This window comes from Erpetoichthys calabaricus, chromosome 11 (assembly GCF_900747795.2).
Source record: "Erpetoichthys calabaricus chromosome 11, fErpCal1.3, whole genome shotgun sequence".
Classification (NCBI taxonomy): Eukaryota; Metazoa; Chordata; class Cladistia; order Polypteriformes; family Polypteridae; genus Erpetoichthys; species Erpetoichthys calabaricus.
In genome coordinates this window covers 89,024,699-89,043,302 of record NC_041404.2, presented here as the reverse complement: position 1 = coordinate 89,043,302, position 18,604 = coordinate 89,024,699, and the positions used below count along the sequence as shown (strand labels likewise).

The following is an 18,604-nucleotide window of genomic DNA, read 5'->3' as shown; positions in this document are numbered from 1 at the left end:
ATAATTAATTATTATTATTATCATGAAGAAAGTTTTTTCAAAGACTACAGGCATATACAGCATTTTATTTTCAACTAATTTTACTGTCTTTCTGGAATACAGCTTTTGCCTAAGAGTACGTCTTTTTGACTCATCGTGGATTATATTTACCAATTTTGGATTTCCAAAAATGTTTTTGCTCCATTTATTTATACCCGGGCAGCTTTGGGTACTTCAGCTAGTGAAGAAATACAATTTTACAACCACTTTGCACATACTGAGTCAGAAGAGAAAAACTGGCTTTCTCTGGAGAAACAGGACATGTGGAGATCTTTTTCAGACAGGTAAGACGAGGTACCATTACAGATTTAGATTTGTTGAATATTTAGAATCAGACATAGGAGCCAGGAGATTAATAATAACAGTGAGCATAAAAAAGCAAAATGAAACGTCCATCCATCCATTTTCCAACCCGCTGAATCCAAACACAGGGTCACGGGGGTCTGCTGGAGCCAATCCCAGCCAACACAGGGCACAAGGCAGGGAACCAATCCCGGGCAGGGTGCCAACCCACCGCAGCAAAATGAAACGTGAAAAGTAAAATAGAAAATAACAAACAGAAGTTCCTCACAATGGTTTATTTCCCTTTCAAATATTATGGCTCACGTCATAATGGTCAAAGAGGTTGTTCTTGAATATTTTTCATTTGGATACTTGCTGAGAGCTGTGCACTGCCTTTCATTATACTGTATCTTATGTGTGATGATGAAACATATTACACAGACGCTCAAACATGTGACTAGCATAGGTGCAAGACTTGTGACTGCAATACTGTGGCACCTATGAAAAATCCATCCATCCATCCATTTTCCAACCCGCTGAATCCGAACACAGGGTCACAGGGGTCTGCTGGAGCCAATCCCAGCCAACACAGGGCACAAGGCAGGAACCAATCCCGGGCAGGGTGCCAACCCACCGCAGGACACACACAAACACACCCACACACCAAGCACACACTAGGGCCAGTTTAGAATCACCAATCCACCTAACCTGCATGTCTTTGGACTGTGGGAGGAAACCGGAGCGCCCGGAGGAAACCCACGCAGACACGGGGAGAACATGCAAGCTCCACACAGGGAGGACCCAGGAAGCGAACCCAGGTCCCCCAACTGCGAGGCAGCAGCACTACCCACTGCGCCACCGTGCCACCCCCTATGAAAAATGAATATGTTTATTTTTCCCAATTGACTCCAGCGTTCATGGAACCACAATGGTATATACTGTACATGGAGAGGTTTCTAGGGATACATTCATCCATTGGGCAGCATGCTATTTAATATCATCCAAACTTTCCTTCTACATGCCACCCCGCTTATTCCTCGTAAGGTAGATGACATGACTAACCAAATACAATGGAGCTGTACTGTGTGATTTCACCCATCTAAGTGTTACATTACGACAACTAGCTTTTCTTGTTTAAAGGATCAGAAGCCACAGCCTGACACTAAAACTTATCTCATGACAAACTCCAACGTTTACCACTTCCCCAAATGATACATCAAGCCCAATACTGAAAAATTTGATCCTCTCTAATATATGCTAAAAAAAAACACTGTGCCACCTGGCAATTCCTAAATTCTAGGAGGAATGTCTGGTCTAACTTGAAATAGTCTCACAGGGAGCCTTTTTGTGACCGTATAAATCTGCCTTATGTGGTGTCTGACCCCTCATTAAATTAGGGTTAGTAGTTTCAAGAATATTTTTTAATATTTGTATGATTCTCTTGAAAATTGTCCTGTTTCGTGAGATTTAATGTTGTAATTGGAGATGGACCCTTAGGCATTTGCAGTCCTTAATTTAATAGTAATGAAGCTGATGGTGACTGCCTGGGGGTAGAAGGGGAGCACCGGTAATGGCAGTTCAAACCAGAACACAGCACAGTTAACATTGAATTACATCATAGGCCTAATAAATACATGAAATCAGTGTTGCTTTCACATATCTTCACATGCATAAATTAGTATTTAATTTGGGTTTCTTGCAATCTTATGGTGGAATGGTGGCTCTGAGGCTAGGGATCTGCACTGGCAATCGGAAGGTTGCCGGTTTGAATCCCGTAAATGCCAATAGGGACTCTGCTCTGTTGGGCCCTTGAGCAAGGCCCTTAACCTTCAATTGCTGAGTGCTTTGAGTAGTAAGAAAAGCGCTATATAAATGCAAAGAATTATTAATCTTAATATGTCCAGCTTTTCACAGTATGTATTGGAATTTGTGGTCTTCTCGACTGTGTATGAAATGACTTCGTTCCCATTGCTTCACTCCTGTTGCTTTTATTGTACAGCTTCTAATCACTGACCTGACAATTTATTTCAATGATTTATTTCAGGCTTCCAGTGTTTTGATGAAATGTTTTCGTTTTCACGTCAGCCAATCAAAAAACAGAAAGACATAATGTTAACTAGGCTACTTTCATGAAGTTTAAATAAAGTCTGCATAGTAAACTTTACTTATTTAAACAATATAAAATATTTAAAAACAAATGTTTAATTTAGATTTTGAGGTACTGGAGTGTATTTAGGGGTTCCAAAGAGCATTTGGAGGTCCATAGGCTCAAATGCAGTGGTGCTGGAATCAGCAAATTAACTTAATAAATTATCAACCCTTGAATAATGCCAAGCAAGCCATTGAGTTTCTAAAGATTTCAAGTATGTAATGATACCAAAGAAAATATGTGCTAGTCCACTGGGTCTGCCCTCAATGCGTTTTCTTTATCCATGACTGCCAAAAAGTCAAACATTAAAATGAAGTGTGAGTTAAGATTTGAATGTCAAAATTTTTATAGGTGACCATTGGTGATGTGTTAAAAACAAAATAAAAAATAATAGTAATAAATAAAATAAAGAAACTGCATTAAAGAAAGAAAAATGACAACCACTCAACTAGCAGTGTGGCCTTTCAAACTCTAGTTAGTTAGTTAGTTGATTCAGGAGCAAACCACAAAATCACTCCTGTGGTCAAGAATGTTCTTGTATAATCCAGGACCATTAGCTCAAGAGGCATTCAGAGCATTTGGGGGGAAACTGTACTCTACCCCTGTAGAGCCTGTCACTGTCAAACCTTGAATGCCTTTTGGGCCAGCAGGATTTCACTGCTATTACCTATTGCCCAAGACAATATGTATTGGTACTGTACCTCAAGAAAGGCACCTCTGTCACTTGGAATATTTACTTCTCGAACAATCACTGCATGCCGGCTTTACTGACTCACTTTTGGGCTTTGTCTTCCCACAGTTTTGTGCAGGTAAACTTTTCAACCATCAAGGTCAGTCTCACAAATCTCTTTATCTTTGCTACATCTTCCCCATCAACCCAATCCAATAAATGCATAAAAAATCCAGAATCAATATACTACAGTATATGTGAAATATAAACAATAACTTATTTGGTAGCCTGCTGCCAGCTAACATGGGCGTAACTAGGCTGTGTGCAAATTAGCAGGATACACATTCCTATGTACCACTTATTCAGCAAAGTATCATTTAGGTCCAGCACACAGTCTGTATTTAAATGAAAGAAGACTCACAAAAGTAGGTGTTTGCTTCTGTATTTGGCACTGAACATAAATCCATAATAAACTTTGTTACTTCTGGGACGGACACAGGGTTTGGAAAAGAACCAATGAGGGTATATTATAGGAATTTGCATATTGATGCTAAATTGCTGCTGATGAGTTATAAACATAGCTTTGGACTTGAATGTGCATATGCACAACCATAAGATACGGTACAGTTTGCGCTGTAAAATCCAAAACAAAATTTTTTGGCAACCAATCTTTGTCTATCTTTACCTATAAATTACATGCTCAGCGAATTTCTACAGCAGAACAGTATTATATATCTGCAACTACTATGTACATATATGAGATGCTTGTGCAGAACATCAGCTCAGCAAGCAGAAGTGTAAAATAATTTATGTCCTGATAACTTGTGCTTGCAGTGGACTGGTATGCACCGAAAGAGAACCATCTTTATTCCGTTTCAGCAGCTGAGTATTGGCTGTTTATCAAGGCCAACTTTAAGGGCGTCATCCGCACCCATCCCAACGATCTTCAACATATAAAATATGTCTGTATTAGGAGGAGAACGCGCATCCTGTCTAGATCAGAGGTGAAGCTATTACCCGGATGGGAGGCCATTGCAACGGCGCAAGCAAATTGGCCAGTGGAATTGAGAAATACCTTGGTGTCTGGCCGGCATGAAATAATGCACAGATCAGCAGAAGCTGATATTCGGGAGCTGCTCCATCCCACATACACCAGGTGGCAGTGATACTCACATGGCAACTCAGTTGGGACACCTGCAGGAATGCTTGGGAAATGGAGTCTGGAAGTGCAGCCCTGTCAGGGAGTCAGAGTCAGGATGTGAGGCAGCGGACTCCCTCTATTCTGGAACCGGGAATGCTTCTGGTGCAAATCTATGTCTTCTGGGAAGTACTTCTGGGCCATAAAGAAAGTAGGGAGGTCCTCCCCTGACAGCACCCTCTTACAAGACCTAGGGACCCCGACAGGGCTGCACTTCTGGACTCCAAATCCCAAGCACCCCTATGGGTGTCCCAACTGGGTTGCAATATGAGGACCACTGCCACCAGGCCTATGGGGGATAGAACAGCTCCCGAATCTCAGCGTTCACTTATTATTTCATGCCGGCTGGACACCAAGTTATTTCTCTGATCTGCTGGCCAATTAGCTTGTGTCATTGTGCTGGCCTCCCATCCAGGTAATGGCATCGCCTCTGATCCAGTTGGGATGCTTGTTCTAATCCTTCACTATCAAAGGACTTGAAACCCCAGGGTAACCTCCCCCTGCAATTTGATGTACTATATGTTTATCAGCACACTTGAAATTCCAAGGGGACCTCTTGCCCAGGTCTTCATGATAGATAGATAGATAGATAGATAGATAGATAGATAGATAGATAGATAGATAGATAGATAGATAGATAGATAGATAGATAGATAGATAGATAGATAGATAGATAGATAGATAGATAGATAGATAGATAGATAGATAGATAGATAGATACTGTAGATCAACTCAAAATTCCACCACATTCAAATACAAAATTATGTCAAATTTGCGTTGCATTGCAAGGAAGACCAGGAAGCCTACAAATTCTAATAGTACTGACAATTATTTGTTTCCACTTCTACCTCTCTCTGAGAAGGAAATAACAGATTGAGAGAATATGCATCTCATGCTGGAAAGCCAACAAGAAGAGATGCACAAATATAAATTAGAGATTTTTGGTCTCCTATGCAACACAGTCTTGAACTACATATGAGAATACATTTCCTCTTAAACAAACCTCTAAATATGACTTTTGCATAGTTTATGGTTTCCACCAGTGTTAATTAAAAGAATGCTTGAAAGGCCAAACTGAGCTTTTAAGTAGGAAAGGGGAGATTGAGTGACATAACAGACATTAAAGCCAGACAGCTATAGAAAGGAAAGAAAAGTAGAGAAATGGGAGAAAAAGCGTGAAAGGCCAGAGTGAGAGGATGAGGGGTGAGACAAAAGTTTAACAGGTCATTGAGGGCTGAGGAAACATGAGATCTGAACATATGAGTCTAGTTTTCTTTCGAGAGGTGTCTTTAAACCCTTATGGAAAAACACACAGAGACTGATTATGGTGGTTATGGTTATTAGTGATGAAATCTGACATAGTGAGGCCTTTGATGCTAACAGCTCAAATACACTTCCTACATCTATTTGCGCAACCTCTGTCTGTATCATATTCCTGATTCACTATGCACTTTGTCCAAGAATGATAATAAAAAGGTAAATTGGCAAGCATGTGGCAACCTTTGTGACCATGGCCAAATGGATGAAGGAACTTTATTGTCCCACCATCCTTTTTTAACATACCTATTTAAGCACACAATCAAGAAAGGCTAAAGCAAATTCTCTCAGCTTTTAATGCTAACAATGACAAGGCACACTCACACATCCACAATCATTCAAACTAATTTACAGTCAGTTAGCCTAACGGAGAACAGTATGGTGACCTGCTCCAAGGTAAAGTGAGACAGCAGTGCTAACCATTAAGACACTTTGCTCACCTTATTTCTATACTCAATTCATTTTTGGCTATTAGTGTAGGACATTTCTAAAAGCTTCATAGAGTATCAGTATTTTCTTAAAATTTGTATTGTGTTTGTACTGTCTTGTACCTTACATTGATATTTAATGCTGTGCACTAAGATGGTGCTTGCTGTGAAAGACAACAACAATATCAGCATCAATAACATTTATTTCTATTGCAACTTTCACACATAGGATGTAGCTCAAAGTGCTTTGGTACTCGCTATAAAAAGTGACATTCATAAAGCCTGATTGATTGATTGATTGATTGATTGATTGATTGATTGATTGATTGATTTAGTCATTCAGTAGTGGTTTGACTAATTACTTAATTGACAGAAATGCTGACTGCAGAAGTGTGCACATTGGACATGCTTAATGAGGACAAGTTAAAGGGAGCAGGGACATTTGTTAATATGAATGGTAGGTTAATTGGTCAAACTTCTTTTTTAAGTATTGCTAAACTGTCTTGGTGCTTACTCTTTGGGATCCTTAACTTTGCCAAGGAGCTTCTGAAAATATATTGATGGATTTTAAAAGACTGATAAGCTGACTGATGACAAAGGATCTAGGAGGAGGCTGCATTTTCAATTCCACTTAGCCCAATTCAGGGATGTGGAAGGCTGATAGTTATCTCGCCTGAGTTGGGTGCAAGTCAGGAAATAATCCTCAACAGGGTTATGAGTAGTTAAAATAACAAAACATTTTAAAAGTTGCTTACAGTATCGCTGGGCCCACTCACACACTCATACTCACATAGTGTGAATTTAGGATCACAAGTCAATCTTACAGACTAGTTTTTGAGGGTGTGGGATGAAAATTGGAGTATTCGGGAGTAAAAAACAGGCAGACAAGGGTTGGATGTGCAAACCACACATACAATGACCTGATGTGGATTCAAACCTAGGACACCATGAGGAGTATCTGTTACTTTATTCAAAATAGAGGATCCATCCATCTATTTTCCAACCCGCTGAATCCGAACACAGGGTCACGAGGGTCTGCTGGAGCCAATCCCAGCCAACACAGGGCACAAGGCAGGAACCAATCCAGGTTGGCAGGGTGCCAACCCACCGCAGCAAAATAGAGGATTTTTTTGCAAATGTGTCCCTTTTGTCAAGCACAAAAATACCTTAACCACACCCTGTAAAGTAACTTGCAAGAGAATAACACAGTTAATTTATTAATTTCAACTAGTGCTTTCCAAGCCTTAACACATTACCATTTATTCCCCTTTAAGAAAGCTTTATCGGCCAAGTCATATGCCTTATTGTACTTTCACTTGCCCACTAGGCACCATTTCCTGCTGTCCTCTTACTTGCTTTGATTGAGGTGGGGGAAGTCACTACAAATAAGGTGTTCTGCTAAAGAAATGTAATCACCAGATTATATCTCTTCAAAAGCCTAAACTGAGATGGATCAGATTAAAGCACCAGTGAGTGTTTGATGTCTATGCCGCCGAAAGAGTTAAACATATAACCATCACTCTGGACTCATTTACTACAGTATGAGCTTTGTTTCAGCAAAACTTTGTTTTGACGGGCTCCTTGTGCTGTGCTGTAATGAAACAGAAGAGTGCTGACACTTCCAGGCAGCATCCATATAACTACCTAATATTGGGACTTGTAAATTAAATACACATCTGCTCCTCAATGTATCAGTCCAGTCTTCCAAATCTAAATCGAAATCGGCACCATCTCCTTTTTAAGTGTTTTAACATTCCTGCTGTTGACTGTCCTACAGGAAATCAAAAGAATTATCAGCCTTCATTTTGAAACAAGGTTACAATATCTCTTATGGTACTGTATATATCAGCATGTGTACTGTTTTCTAATCTACCCAATTATTTGTTTCAATTATTTGTTTATTTAAAAGATAGGATGACCTGACCCACCACCCACCCAGCAACACCAAAAAGCTCCATAAAAGATACTGGGGCTGACATTGATCAGAAGGTGTAATGCCATTTATAAGAATAGAGATACTATTTTTTACTACTATTTGTGTGCATTTTTAACTTTTAGCTTTTAATATTTAGGTTTTTTTGTTTGTTTGACAATGTTGTCATGTCAACATTTTGTTTGCTTTGTGGGGAATGGCCGAGGCCCTTATACTAACCAGGACACCCTGACCATGTTTTTTCAAGACAGTTTCTACCCCGGACCGACAGAAGGCAGCCCCTTTGGCTTCCAGTGGAACTACAGGTTACGAACATGGAAGCTCAACCCTGCTGGGGCCATGGCCACCACCATCGGGTGCCTGGGTGTGGCAGAAGTGCAGCCAGAAGAAGCTTGTTGGGCACCTGGACTCCTTCTGGGTGCCCTATAAAAGGAGCCAGTCGCCACCACTCAATGGCCTGAGTCGAGAGGAAGTGGATGATGTTCGTCAGGAGGGGTGGAGACGAAAAGACTGGCTGAGAGAAGGGACTGTGCTGTGTGGACTGTGTTTTATATAAATAAACTGTGTGCTGTGTGACAATTAGTGTCCTGCTTGTCTGTGTCGGGGTTAGGGCAGCTGTACACGCCCTTAGGCATCACAGCTTATTTCTCATGAGTGCTGCTACTTTGTTAATTGGATGCAGCATGTAGCCAGACAGGAGACTCCCACATTGGGTGACAAGTAATGTCATGGCATTCACATTATAAAACATTGCCACACACAGGGAACAGAATCTGGACTTTAAGCGATCCACTAGGACACCTAATATGTTTTATTCCAACACTAGCCATGCTATCTGTCAAAGACAGGTAGTAGAATAATATAAAAATATCTGCTATTCCTTCAGTGGCCTTGTATGCACTTGTATCTCAACTTCTCTTGACTGGTGCTCCCTCTCTGGAGTGTGTTCCTGTAAAGCCTTCTTCTCAGACTCTGTCATTATTTTCAGGTGCCTTTTTCATCTCCTGTCCAGTTTTATATTTCCTGTCTTTGAAGGCATCAGTCTCAGCCAGCCTCCTATGCCTTTTCTCTTCCTCAAGTGACCCTCATGCTTTCTCGTTCTATCACATCACTAAAGCCAAATTGGCCAATTCACCAAAGACAAACTAACCAATCAGATTTCTCTGAAGGACTGGACACAAACACACAGACCTTAATGTTTAGTTTTCATACTCTTTCATACTTTCCAGGTCCTGGGCAGCTCTTCTTTTCTCCACCCTAGCAGCCCGCTGCTTCTCTTCTCTTCTTTCATCGTCATCTTTTCATGTTAAAACTGATAAAGTTAGTTTTTGTGTTGCAATTACTTAGTACTTTTTCTTTTCTTAATTTTTCACTTAAGATGGCACTTAAGTGTTCAATCTGCCTCAGGAATGATTTAAGATATGAAGAGGCAGGGGAAGTGACCATGAAGGTGCTAGGGAATGAGAATGATGCACGTATGCATGCGCCGCACAGCCGCCTTGCTGTGCGCTGCAGAGAGTTGATTCTACAATAAAATTAAATACAAATAAAAAGAGTAATAAAAATAATCACCACGGAAGCGGGTAGTAGACATCACATAGTATATGTGTACCAAATTTCAGGTCAATAGGTGAAACGGTTTGCGAGCTACAGGTGATTAAAAATCCTGGACAGACAAACGAACAGAAAATAATAGCCATTCTCCCTTTTGAAGATAGGTAATAGAAAAATTAAAAAATATGTGTTATGTCTTGCCCTATTTGTACCTCCAGTACCTTTCCTCTGTAACCTCATGTGTTTCTGAACCTCTCTTGGCCAGCCCTCCCTTTATCGAGCACATTCTCATAAAGTCTGCTTCTCTGATTCTGTCATTTAGAGGTGTCTTGCTCTCTTTTATAATGCTTGTCTTCAAAAGCAGCACTCAGCGTGCCTCCTATGCCTTTTCTCCTTTTTATGTGTCTTGCACTTCCTCTTTCAATTGTGTCACCAAAGCCAAACTGATCAATCACACCAAAAATAAACTGACCAATCAGATTGCTATGAGAGACTGGACCCACACAGACCTTAGTGTTTTATTATATAATAGACAGATTGCACCACTGTGCCCATCTTGACCCTAGGAAGTTAAAACAGACACATTAGCAGAGAAAAAATAAGGATCTATCTATCTATCTATCTATCTATCTATCTATCTATCTATCTATCTATCTATCTATCTATCTATCTATCTATCTATCTATCTATCTATCTATCTATCTATCTATCTATCTATCTATCTATCTATCTATCTATCTATCTATCTATCTATCTATCTATCTATCTATCTATCATTAATACTGAGTAAGCAAGACATGATTTCCAAACAGTAAGCAGTAAGTCATACAAATCACACATCTATTTACAGATATGGTAGAGGGAGGATAGCATTAACTCCTTTCGTGTTCTGACTTTCTCTTAATTTGTGTCGTCTAATGCATTTCCAGCTGTTTTCAAACCTCGCTTGGCCTAGGAGGAGTGGTGATTGGCTAAAGTAGTTAGCATTTTAATTTTGCACATATAATCCTGTAAAAGGTGGGTGAACCAGTTACAAAGGTCTTATTGAATGATACTTTTTCCATCACAGAACAGATAGTATATTTAATATTAAAGCCCACATTGTATGCTAAAAAGTGCAAAAGAACAGAACACATGCAAAAACCCTGCTGCCCTAGAGGGGCCTTACAAGCATGTGAACTTTCTGCTCATCAGGGTGGCTCACCCAGTTTCACACCTTTCAGATGGTACATCAAGCACTCCCCTCTAACCTGTTGTCTCTCTGTCATGAACCTACCCACTCTTTATCCTGCCTGTAAGTCTTTGGGACCCTTTCCCAATTCGAGACTCATGATTCACCTGACTTGAAGCTGCTTTGACACCACTTCTGGATAAAGCCTGATCTTTTTGGGGTCAGGGTCAGCCAGATTTAGTTGCAACAACATAAGACCAGAATTTTTCTGTGTGGTCTCTGGTGTCCCGATATCCATAAATCCTATATACTCTTTTAAATGTCAGGTGTGTAAGGCAGTCCTTACACAACCCACTTCCTTAACAGAGGCAAACTTTTCCACTTGTTTCACTCTGAGACAGAGTGATAGCCCCTAGAAGATGGAGAAGAACGCACTTGGTTCCCCTGAGAATTTTCTTGTCTCACTTTTAAATTTGAACATAGCCCCACCTCAGCTAAGTAGCCCATGTTGGTCAACAGGTATTGTGACTTCTTGCTAGCCCTCTGTGGTCTCTCATTTTTTGTCTCTCTTCAAGAAGAGACTCAAGCATTCCTGACATCCACTGGGTCTTCTGCCATTTACTGAACAAAAGGAATTTCCAGGATGTCCCTGAAGATTTCATAACCTGAGGAACCACTCTTGTTCTCAAAGCCTATAACCCCTTGGAACCCCAACTTTTTCATAATGGCATGCAGAGGTGCCTTGTTGACACCACTGTGGTGCTCATTCTTAAGTGTCTTTTGCAAACACTTAAAACACTTCCTGACAGACAAACACTTACACTTTAATTACTACATATACAAAATGGAAAAGCACCATTTACACTTTTCTGGAGCAATCCAGCATTTACAAATTTCATTCTTGCATATCTATCATGATGTTTTATGCTATAAAAAGAAAGGCATTTCTCCACTGCATATACTGTATAAATCTCCATCCATCCATTTAATAATTTACTGAACCTGATTCTACAGTACTAATATTCTACTTACTTGAAGCCACTGGTCTATCTGGAAACACTGAATGCAAGAAACAACCTAATCCTGGGCAACACACACAAACACACATGCACGTTAAGCATCGCTGATCAAATTTTGTGTCTGTTGGTGGCACACTGGTTAACACTGTTCCTCCAGGCTCCAGTTCTTTATGTTAAGATCATCTATGAGTGAATTCTGCTTAGATTCATGTGTAGTGATTTAACTGACCATCAGAAACATGTGATGCCACATATTTAAATGTATGAGTTTTCCTATAATATGTTGTATTAATACTATGAACTGTAATAAACTATTGGCATTTTGTTTTATTATAGTGAATGACTATTCAACTAATTTATGATACACTGCATCAGAATAAAAAGGTTCAAAAAGCACAATAACAATTGAACTATTTAATGATGTAAAGCAGTAATTCTGCATTCTATCCCACTTCTGCCCTTTTGCTTGTTGACTAGCCTTCTAATCATCCATGAAAGTATTTATTTTATATGCTTTATATATTTTTATTGCACTAATTATTTGCAGATAGGACAGGACATGCTCAATAAATAACAGAGTCTATATAAAAGGCCTATGCCTTTTATTGATGCATGTTGTCTTTTACCAGAAAGTTGTGAGGTCCCCAATATTCTGAGAATACCAATGAAATGTGTCTGCTTGAATCACTCAGCATTAAACACTACTTTTTCTGCAGAAGCTTTTCATCAAAACAAGATGTCTAGTGTGCTGCTCACACATCCTCTGTACTGTTCCCAACATAGTGGCAAACATTTCACAGACCTCTAGAGATAATTAAAGACATATGGTGGGTAAATCTGAGACTAGGCGACCTGGTATTTTTCTTGTCTTGTTTTCAATTTAGACTGCATACTTTTGTGCATTTTATAGTTTGAGGAATATTCATTAATTTACTGAACCTGCTGTATCCCAATCAAGATCAGGGTGAAGCTGGATCCTATACTGGAAGCAATATTCCCAAAGAAGGAACCCGCCCAAGAAGGCACATCAGTTCATGGCAGAGTGCACACAAACACACCCATATATTTATTTTCTCTTGGGAAATTTGACGACTCCAACCAACCTGCTGGCATGGATGAAGATTCAGTCACTGGAGTAAGCCCACATTAGCACTTGAAACAGCATCCAAACTCCACCCAGGGGCTTCAGAAATGCTCCCTACTCAATTTGTTTCAGTGTCTGCCAGAAAGTCCACACCATCACTTCTTCTTAGCAAAACTATGGAACATTATGGAAAGTTTTTGGTGGGAGGTGGAACCTGCATTTAATTACATTTCTTACAAAAAAATATATGCACCTTCTGTGCAAGTGTGGGTACATGAGCTTTGGCTACCACTCCACTGTCTTGTGTCCATTTGGCTAACTGGTAAATTTAAGATGTCTAAGGATAAGTGAATGTGATGTATATGAAAACGTGCCTTGCAATGGACTGCTGACCTGTCCTGGAATGATGAATCCCTTAATGATATCATGACAGGATCCACATCTCCCAAAAAATATAATGTACAAATTGGGTTGGAGAAATGAATGGGTGCATAGATGGATGAAAGTGTACATGGTATATAAGAAGGAATACAAATATTAAAGATTAATTTATTATAGTCTACACAGTTTTCCTTTCTATCTTCACTCTAAGCTCTTAAAAATGCATTTGAGCTTTTGCCCCGTATTATTACATGTTGACAACTCAACTCCTTGTATACTATATAAGATCTTTCAATATATTGTAAAATATTTAGAAATAGGTTCATTATTATTAGTCTGTATGTATTTTTAATTTTTTGTACAATCTAGAGGCATTAATAATATTCTGCTATGGCATACACGACCCATTGGCTTATAATTAAATTAAGCAAAAAGGGCCACCTACAACAACACAAGAAAGCTAAAGAACAAAGCAAAGGAGATCTTAGACCATGGCTGGAGTTGGATGTTGTTTTAGAAGGTACACTGACTAAAACTATTTGTCATGTGGAATCCAGCCTCAGTGGTGTGCTGATAGAATATGGTATGCCAACACCACCAAACAAGACTCACAAGAGACTCTAACAGAGACTTCAAAAACTTTAGGAGAACAAGGATCCTTATGCCCTCCTGTAAGCCCAGACAGAGTTTTATTCATTCTTAGAGGAAGGCTGAAAGTTCTCTTGGAATGAACACCAGTCCTCTGTATAATCTGTAAATAACTATTTAAAGTTGATGCCAGACATACAGCAGCTGAGGCTGACTGTATTGACAGCAAGGGCACCAAAACGATGAAAGGAATGAAAATATGACTTCATTTGTTAAAAGGCTGAGCCAAGTAGGGAGCAGCAGATTATGTATGAAGCCCTGCTATTTGTTATGGATAGGCTCCTGTGTTGTTGCAGGGACATCAGGTACCAATAGGTGGAGCTTTAACTTGGTGTCTCTGGTTCAAGCACAGTCTAGTCTCTGATCCTTAAGTGATTCTGAGGGGACCCGAATCGACCCCAGAACAGGCTTGGTATTGAAAGACAAAGTCAAAAACCACTATGCTTCATTACAACTGTTGGCATTGGATGCAGCATTGTACAAGTATAAGAAACTGAGGGCACCAGCATCATTTTAAATTCAGGAGTATAAAACATCAGACCAAACAATCAAACCTTCAAAGTGAGACCACTTCCAACAAATTCACACAGAAAAGCCTCCTCAAAAAACCCTGTCTTAAAAGTGAAGAAAATCCATATGTGGAGTTTGCTACTAGTTGCTCAGAATCATACAAATATGGAATTTTAAGTATTTTCATTGATATCCCACTTCATTCGATTCTGCATTGAAAGACAATAATTGATTTTCCAAAAGAGGCTAAAAGAATCAATAAATAAAAACACTCATCTTTGATGTGTGTTGAAGTAGCAATTCTTTATAATTATAATTATTAGGACAGATTTGGTCAGAGGAAAATAAGGCTCTTATATAAAAAAGAAATGTTAGATAGCAACTCCTTCTGCTGTTGATCTCTTAGTGCTGGCACCATCCTCCACCATCCAAGGGATCAGCTTGAAAAAACAGTAGCTTTGTGAGGTGTATAAAATATCCTTGGTCAATCTTCCAACAAAACTAACTCTTTCTAACAACACATTAAAGAAAAACAGACACTCAACATAGATGACTATTACTACTTATTCTAAAGACACCGCAAGGGCGGAGATAAAATTCCTTCATGCAAGTTGTTTCCTACAAACAATTAGATAAAGAAAGTAACAAAACCTTAACTCAGTTTAAGGGCGATGAACAAAACCAACATACAGCACAAAGCAAAAATGATTTACATCATGTGGTGACAGCATATACATTTGGAGCTTGGATCAATGACATAATTTTGGTATCAAGTAAGTTTGCTTAGCAAATTAAGACTAGTACATCAACCCTCATCGGGCAGGTTGGTATAAAATGGAGAAATTAAGAGATATGAATCTATATTTATAATATACCTACAGACAGTCTGGATAGATAGATAGATAGATAGATAGATAGATAGATAGATAGATAGATAGATAGATAGATAGATAGATAGATAGATAGATAGATAGATAGATAGATAGATAGATAGATAGATAGAGTTTGTTCATGTCACCTTTAACAAAGACCATAATTCACCACTGTTCATACACACTTCATGTAAAATATTCTAATTTTCTAACTTGGAGGGGCTTTTTTCTACACCCCATTAGCGTTATTAGGATTGAAGAAAGTGTGGGCAGGAAACTTGTTAATTACTAATAAAGAATAAATTCCATGCTCTGCAGGTGGACACATTATTTTATACCAATATTTTCTCTCCATCCTGAAGCTAATTAACGTGCCTGGGACAATTAGGAAGCTGACGAATCCCTAGCAGTTCTCTTTATATCTTCGTTATCCTGAAGGCATTACTGGTGACAACTAAATGATAAATCAACATTTGTTGGTTGTATGTTTCATCTAAAGATTTTACAAATAGCCACACATCCTTGGAATATAAATGAGTTTCATGAGAATGTTTTGCCTCCAACTCTGTAGCCTTTTCCCTTGAATGGTCCACATTATCTCTTCAACTTCACTACAATTTTGAAATTTCTTAAATTTTCCATTTTAACAGACAAAAATCAACACTATAATTAACTTTAATATAAATATGAAACAGGGAGATCTTGTAAATAATATACGATCACTAAATGCTGAAAGCAGTGCTGTGACTTGCAAGATAGTGTTTAGGAGGATTGAGGGCCACAAGATCACTCTCCGCCTGACAGTCCCTTGTTGTCTTTGAACAGCTAGCTGTAAAGGAAGCTGTAAAAACCAACTGATCTGGCAGACAGGAAACTCAAAATATCGTTTCCCAGGCTGGAGAAGGAGGCAATCTAATTCTTCATTACTGTATTTGTAAAATCAGAATCTCTTCCCTTTGGTTTTCATTAAAAGATGGTAGATGGGAGACTTATAAAAGTATCCACTTATAAAGACAACTCCTATTCCATAAACACAACTGCCAGAGGGGAAATTTCTGGAATAACTTGGTATTGTGGTGAAAATCCTTGACATATTTGTAAACAGTGAACATTGGAAGTCCTGTCTACAACAAAGACATTTACATTTTCAACTGGAGATAACACAGTTTGGCAGGTAATTTCAGTAATCTACAGCTATCCACTTTAAAGTATGTTATCTCAGATAAACACCTAAAATTTGGAGTGTTTATCAAAGTTTCCTTATACAGTTAAAAACTCATCATAATAGTTGTAAATATCATTATCATAGGGGCAGCCCCAGATTCAATTCCTAATGTGAAGAATGTGAAAGTTTTCCTCAGGGTGGTCCAGTTTCCTTCCACATCCCAAGGACATTCAGTTTAGGTTGCTTGGTGACTCAAAGCTGCTTGTGTGAGCAAGTGTTGGTGTTTAAAAATGTATGCCTTGCCATGTATTGCCATTGTGTCCAACTCTGGTTTCTGCCTTGTGACCAGTGCTATTGAGATGGCATCATGTATTACATTAAGGCAAATGAATGAGAAAAAATGCAAATCATCATGATGTTATCTTGAAAAATATTTATTCCTAAACTATGCTGTTTTTAAAATATATTGTTATGTATTTCTTTAACTGTGTTTCTTGGGCAAATGTTATTATGCCTGTTGATGGAGATGCAAAATCTAAAAAATCAGAAATATGCACTGCACATATGGCACTGGAGTTTAAACCACAAGAATTCCTGTTCAGTATTGGGTTCTGGCTGAATTTGTGACCCTTGGTAAATCACACAACAAACATTCTTAGAATATAAAATTATAAGGTAACTTAAAATGTGAGCAATTGGGGTCCATCTTTTGGTCAGTCACTGCATTGTAATAAGACCCTACTAAAGCTATGTTTGTGTTATTCGGCAATAAGTAACTAACAGGTGGTCTCCTTTTCATTCATATCAAAAAACACCTGCAATTTATTTTAACTTATAAGTCGCCTTGGGTAACAGAGCCGTCAAATCTCCAATAAGTACAAGAACGCATCCCGGGAAATCTGGGCATTCCTGCACGTTCCCACTCTATGTATTTATTGATTCATTGATTGATTGATTGAATACTAATATTCGAGGCTGTTTGAAATACAAATAAGGCAGAGAACAAACTGATGGATGAGTATGGAGGGCTTGGATTGCAAACAAGCAAACAAACAAACAAAAAAACATATATTGAAAAAAAGTATTCATATTTTTCTGGTGAGTACTGTAACTCTGCATCAGTTTCCCCGACTTAGCACTATGAATTGCGCACGCACCGTGAGCTCGCGGTACTCGCTGCGCAGAAATCCGTTTCTTATAAACATCTGTTGAATGACGCCCGCTTCGAATACATCATGCCCCTTCCCCACAATATTTCACCGCAAAGTTTAGGTTTTTCTTAAGCACACAGTCATGGTTTCTGCCCTTTGATTTTATATAACCATATAGCGGAGACAGCGCGTGCCGTTCATCAGTTAGGGCTCAGTAGCGGACCGCTGCGCACTCGCAGATATTTTTAAGCCCAGCCTTGAGGATTAGTTTTTCACTATAATTTATGAGGAGAGTCAAGGTCGATTTCTTTCTTTCTTTCTTTCTTTCTTTCTTTCTTTCTTTCTTTCTTTCTTTCTTTCAAAAACTCAATGCACAATTGATGGAGACAGCACTTACCTTTCCAGGAGATGAGATGTTCCAACAACCTTTGTGTTTTTTTTTTTCTTCAGCCTTTATTTCCACCCTTGCATTTACTTTCCCCGCTCCACTTGTGTCCTAACTATGAGTCTGCCAGCAGATTTTGGGAGCGCTCAACTGCTTTTACAACCACGGAAACAGAATTAAATCACACTTACCCTAAGGCTTCAACCGGCCCCCACCTCTCTCTCTCTCTCTCTCTCTCTCTCTCTCTCTCTCTCTCTCTCTCTCTCTCTCAAGTCTATTTTTCCGGCAGGTCCTCCTTGAAACAAAACTCAGCTGCATGAAAGACACACAAACACACACACACAGAAACAGAGAGAAAGAGACAGCGAGCCGCGGAAGGGGGGTTGTTCACCCTGAAAGGGTGTGGGAAGAGAACACGGCTGCCGACTGGGGGTTTGACCCGCTACAATTGTCGGCTTTCGCGGTGTTCTTTGAAAATTTTTGCCTGATACATGATGGCCGTAGACAGCATATATTTATAACAGCTTATCAATTTCGTTGTTCCTTTGTAAAAGTGACAATGATAATAAAGATCTATCTATCTAATATTTCGATAAGACTAATATCTAAGAGCTTCTAATAACACCTCTAGTCGCTTATCGCTAGTTA

The 18,604-nt window shown here is 39.1% G+C and overlaps 1 protein-coding gene across 1 annotated transcript in view; it reads right to left on the bottom strand.

Moving 5' to 3' along the window:
• Nucleotides 1-18,178, bottom strand: part of bgnb (biglycan b) — a 155,204-nt gene extending 137,026 nt beyond the window's left edge. The window contains exon 1 of the mRNA XM_051933887.1: nt 17,969-18,178. The gene's annotated coding sequence lies outside the window, so the exon portion shown is untranslated. The remainder of the gene's footprint in view (nt 1-17,968) is intronic.
• Between the last annotated feature and the right edge of the window lie 426 nt (nt 18,179-18,604).